Genomic DNA, 6,000 nt, shown 5'->3' on the forward strand with positions numbered 1-6,000 from the left:
ACACTAGAAGTTAAGGACAGCACTTTGGGTATCATTTTTTAAAAAGCTGTATAAAGCTTTTCTTGGCTCTGTAGAAGCATTTTCTCCCTCTTTCACTATCACTTCACCGGTGACAGTAAAGAGAAGTGTATGCCCAGATCGTTCGTTGTCCATTGGTTTATTTTTAGGCTTTTAGTAAGCACTTACTCCATTCCAGGCATTATGTTATGCATTTTACTTGCACCAACTTGCTTAATCTTCCCCCAACCCTATTAGGAAACAATGATTATTTTTCAGCATGGAAAAGAGGTGAGATAACTCTCCTAAGTTATTTTGCTAGAATAGTGGAGCTGGGATATAAATAGAAATTGGGTTGATGCCAGTTTCAAGCAGGCACACTTATTCTGGTGTTTTGTTTACATTGAAAATGTTTGACATATACCAGGCCATTCGCCAATCCAACTGCCTTCTAGGGTGCACCTGCCCTGCTGTAACTAGGGAAGGGCCTCTGACACAAGCCATCCAAAATACTCAGGAGACTTTTAAGTGAAATAGTAAAAAAGACCAGCAAAAAGAATTTGTCCTCCTAACTGTGTTGTATTCTATATCTGCTTGTGCCTCCAGCCACGTTGTAAATGAAATCAATTATTTTCTCTTCTGTCTGAGTTTCAGCCAAGAGCTAAGATGTCTACCCCTTTTTTTCTTAACGAGGGGTTTCTGGTTAAAAAGAATCTATCTCTTTTAGTTTAATAACAGGGAGTTGGGGTTATTGTCCTGGGTTTGGTAAGAAGTAAAGTGAAACCACATGGTCTGCAGATTGAAGGAAGAGGGCAGTTACTCACATTGGTGTGAGGAAAGCTTGTCCGGGACCACACGCAGCTCCACTCATCCTTCTGACAGTTGTCTCTACTGTTCCCGTGACACCAGGACACCGAGGGTCTCTCTTGCAGGTCACAGGACTGCTGGACCACAGACCTTTTGTGTGTCTCTCTGACCAACCTGAAAGTCCTGAGTTGTTCCATCTCAGGCAAGTGACTACATCTTTCTGGTTTCAGGTCTTTTATCCACAGAATGGGCTGCTCCAGTGACCCTGGTCTCCTCCCTTTTTGCTCAGCCCCTGGACTTGGATCCTTGCCTCCAGCTGCTGCTTCTCCCCATCATGCTATGGTCTCCAAATTGCACCATCTCGTCTCCTCCTCTCGGAGGCTGACCCTGACGGCTCTCTCACTACACATGACCTTCCTGCCTCTTCACCCCTCACGACACTCCATCTCCTATTCCCCACTCTATCCTTTGTTTATTCTCAAACATCATCATTGTTTAGCCTAATTCACTTAAAATATTCTTTTAAGCATTTTTATATTTATATAAAAATTGTACAGAAAATAAAGTTCTTGTAGAGCCCTCCCCACTTCACCCTACTATAAATATCTTGCATTAGTGTGGTACGTTTTTTATAATTGATGGAACAATTGATACATGATTATTAACTAAAGTCTGTAGGGTTATACTAGGGTGCACTCTTTTGTGTCCTATGGGTTTTGACAAATGTATCTACCATTGCATAGAATACAGAATAGACCTACTACCCTAAAAATCCCCTATGCACCACCTATTCATCCATTTCTCCCTATGCCAAACTCCTGGCAACCACTTATTACTTTTTCCAGAATGCCATATAGCTAGAATTCATACTGTATGTAGACTTTTTAGATTGGCTCTTTTCACTTAGCAATGTGCACTTAAGGTTCCTTCACGTCTTTTCATGGCTTGATAGCCCATTTCTTTTTATCACTGAATGGCAATCCATTGTATGGATTTATCACAGTTTGTTTATCCATTTACCTACTGAAGGATATCTTAGTTGCTTCCGAGTTTTGGCAATTATGAATAATTTTTTTGTTACTTTTATCATATCATTTTTTTAACATCTTTATTGGAGTATAATTGCTTTACAATGGTTTTTTAGTTTCTGCTTTATAACAAAGTGAATCAGTTATACATATACATATGTTCTCATATCTCTTCCCTCTTGCATCTCCCTCCCTCCCACCCTCCCTATCCTACCCCTCTAGGTGGTCACAAACCACCTAGTTGATCTCCTTGTGCTATGTGGCTGCTTCCCACTAGCTATCTATTTTACATTTAGTAGTGTATATATATCCATGCCACTCTCTCACTTTGTCACAGCTTACCCTTCCCCCTCCCCATATCCTCAAGTCCATGCTCTAGTAGGGCTGTGTCTTTACTCCCATCTTACCCATAGGTACTTCATGACCTTTTTTTTTTTTTCTTAGGCTCCATATATATGTGTTAGCATATGGTATTTCTTTTTCTCTTTCTGACTTACTTCACTTTGTATGACAGGTCTATCCACCTCACTACAAATAACTCAGTTTCGTTTCTTTTTATGGCTGTATAATATTCCATTGTTATATACGTGCCACATCTTCTTTATCCATTCATCTGTTGATGGACACTTAGGTTGCTTCCATGTCCTGGCTATTGTAAATAGAGCTGCAATGAACATTTTGGTACATGATCCTTCTTCTATAAACATTCAATGGACAGGTTTTCTGATAGACATGAGTTTTCAACTCATTTGTGAAGATACCTAGGAACATGATTGCTGTATTGCATGGTAAGCCTATGTTTAGCTTTGTAAGAAATTGCCAAACTGTCTTCCAAAATGGCTGTATTAATTTACGTTTTTACTTAATTCTTAAAAATTGAATGTCTCATTAGCAATTATAAAAGTGTGTGTGTTTTTATAGCATCCTCAACAAAGCAGTTTGCGAAACTTTAGGATATTTACCATTCTGATAAGTAGAAAATTGTATTTCCACGTAGGTTTAATTTATATTTCTCTTTTTATGAGTGAATTTGGTATTTTTTCATATATTTCAGGATCACTTGGTTTTCTATTTAGTGAACTTGTAATTCATAGCTCTTGCCTGTATTTCAATCAGGTTCTTGGTCTTTTCTGTATCTATTTCAACAGTCTATATAAACTAATGATGTAAATCTTTCAGCGGTGATATAATTTGTAAAGATTTCCCAATTTGACATCTGTCTTTTTACTTTACTTTTGGTGTTTTTCTTTTATTATTTCTTTTATTATTCTTTTATTATTCTTTTTGCTTTTCTTTTATTATTTTCTTTATCATAGTCAAATTTACAATCCTTTCTCTTATTATTTATTGATTTTGAGCCACAATTAGAAAAATTTCCCCTTTTGAGGTTATAGAAAAACGTATCCACTTCTTTTTAAAATCTGTGACCCATTTGGAATGTATCATGCTGTAAAGTGTGAAAAAAAGATCAAATTTTATCATATTCCATATGGTGATCCATGATCCTAATATTTATTAAAATTTCTATACATTTTTCACTGAATTTTGAGATGTCACTTTTTAAATTTTTATTTTATTTATTTTTTTACATCTTTATTGGAATATAATTGCTTCACAATGGTGTGTTAGCTTCCGCTTTACAACAAAGTGAATCAGCTATACATATACATATGTTCCCATATCTCTTCCCTCCTGCGTCTCCCTCCATCCCACCTTCCCTATCCCACCCCTCCAGGTGGTCACAAATCACCTAGCTGATCTCCCTGTGCTATGCAGCTGCTTCCCACTAGCTATTTCATGCTTGGTAGTGTATATATGTCCATGCCACTCTCTCACGTTGTCACACCTTACCCTTCCCCCTTCCCATATCCTCAAGTCCATTCTATAGTAGGTCTGTGTCTTTATTCCTGTCTTACTCCTAGGTTCTTCATGACATTTTTTTTTCTTAAATTCCATATATATGTGTTAGCATACGGTATTTGTCTCTCTCTTTCTGACATACTTCACTCTGTATGACAGACTCTAGGTCCATCCACCTCAACAAAAATAGCTCAATTTCATTTCTTTTTATGGCTGAGTAATATTATATTGTATATATGTGGCACATCTTCTTTATCCATTCATCTGATGATGGACACTTAGGTTGCTTCCATCTCCTGGCTATTGTAAATAGAGCTGCAATGAATATTTTGGGACATGACTCTTTTTGAATTATGGTTTTCTCAGGGTATATGCCCAGTAGTGGGATTGCTGAGTCATATAGTAGTTCTATTTTTAGTTTTTTAAGGAACCTCCATACTGTTCTCCATAGTGGCTGTACCAATTCACATTCCCACCAGCAGTGCAAGAGTGTTCCCTTTTCTCCACACCCTCTCCAGCATTTATTGTTTCTAGATTTTTTGATGATGGCCATTCTGACTAGTGTGAGATGATATCTCATTGTAGTTTTGATTTGCATTTCTCTAATTATTAATGATGTTGAGCATTCTTTCATGTGTTTGTTGGCAGTCTGTATATCTTCTTTGGAGAAATGTCTATTAGGTCTTCTGCCCATTTTTGGATAGGGTTGTTTGATTTTTTGATACTGGGCTGCATGTGTTGCTTGTATGTTTTGGAGATTAATCCTTTGTCAGTTGCTTCATTTGCAAATATTTTCTCCCATTTTGAGGGTTGTCTTTTGGTCTTGTTTATGGTTTCCTTTGCTGTGCAAAGGTTTGAAGTTTCGTTAGGTCCCATTTGTTTATTTTTGTTTTTATTTCCATTTCTCTAAGAGGTGGGTCAAAAAGGACCTTGCTGTGATTTATGTCATAGAGTGTTCTGCCTATGTTTTCCTCTAAGAGTTTGATAGTTTCTGGGCTTACATTTAGGTCTTTAATCCATTTTGAGCTTATTTTTGTGTACGGTGTTAGGGAGTGATCTAATCTCATATTTTTACATGTACCTGTCCAGTTTTCCCAGCACCACTTATTGAAGAGGCTGTCCTTTCTCCATTGTATATTCCTGCCTCCTTTATCAAAGATAAGGTGACCATATGTGTGTGGGTTTATCTCTGGTCTTTCTATCCTGTCCCATTGATCTATCTTTCTCTTTTTGTGCTAGTACCATACTGTCTTGATTACTGTAGCTTTGTAGTATAGTCTGAAGTCAGGGAGCCTGATTCCTCCAGCTCTGTTTTTCGTTCTCAAGATTGCTTTGGCTATTCGGGGTCTTTTGTGTTTCCGTATATATTGTGACATTTTTTGCTCTAGTTCTGTGAAAGATACCAGTGGTAGTTTGATAGGGATTGCATTGAATCTGGGGATTGCTTTGGGTAGTAGAGTCATTTTCACAATGTTGATTCTTCCAATCCAAGAACATGGTCTATCTCTCCATCTATGTGTATCTTTTTAATTTCTTTCATCAGTGTCTTATAATTTTCTGCATACAGGTCTCCTTAGGTAGGTTTATTCCTAGATAATTTATTCTTTCTGTTGCAATGGTAAATGCGAGTGTTCTTGATTTCACTTTCAGATTTTTCATCATTAGTGTTTAGGAATGCCAGAGATTTCTGTGCATTAATTTTGTATCCTGCTACTTTACCAAATTCATTGATTAGCTCTAGTAGTTTTCTGCTAGCATCTTTAGGATTCTCTATGTATAATATCATATCATCTGCAAACAGTGACAGCTTTACTTCTTTTCCGATTTGGACTCCTTTTATTTCCTTTTCTTCTCTGATTGCTGTGGCTAAAACTTCCAAAACTATGTTGAATAGGAGTGTTGAGAGTGGGCAACCTTGTCTTGTTCCTGATCTTAGTGGAAATGCTTTCAGTTTTTCACCATTGAGGGCAATGTTGGTTGTGGGTTTGTCATATATGGCCTTTATTATGTTGAGGAAATTTCCCCCTATGCCTACTTTCTGCAGGTTTTTTATCATAAATGTGTGTTGAATTTTGTTGAAAGGTTTCTCTGCATCTATTGAAATGATCATATAGTTTTTCTCCTTCAATTTGTTAATATGGTGTATCACATTGATTGATTTGAGTGTATTGAAGAATTGTTTCATTCCTGGAATAAACCCCACTTGATAATGATGTATGATCCGTTTAATGTGCTGTTGGATTCTGTTTGCTAGTATTTTGTTGAGGATTTTTGCATGTATGTTCCGCAGTGATATTGGCTTGTAGTT

This window comes from Pseudorca crassidens, chromosome 1 (assembly GCF_039906515.1).
Source record: "Pseudorca crassidens isolate mPseCra1 chromosome 1, mPseCra1.hap1, whole genome shotgun sequence".
NCBI lineage: Eukaryota > Metazoa > Chordata > Mammalia > Artiodactyla > Delphinidae > Pseudorca > Pseudorca crassidens.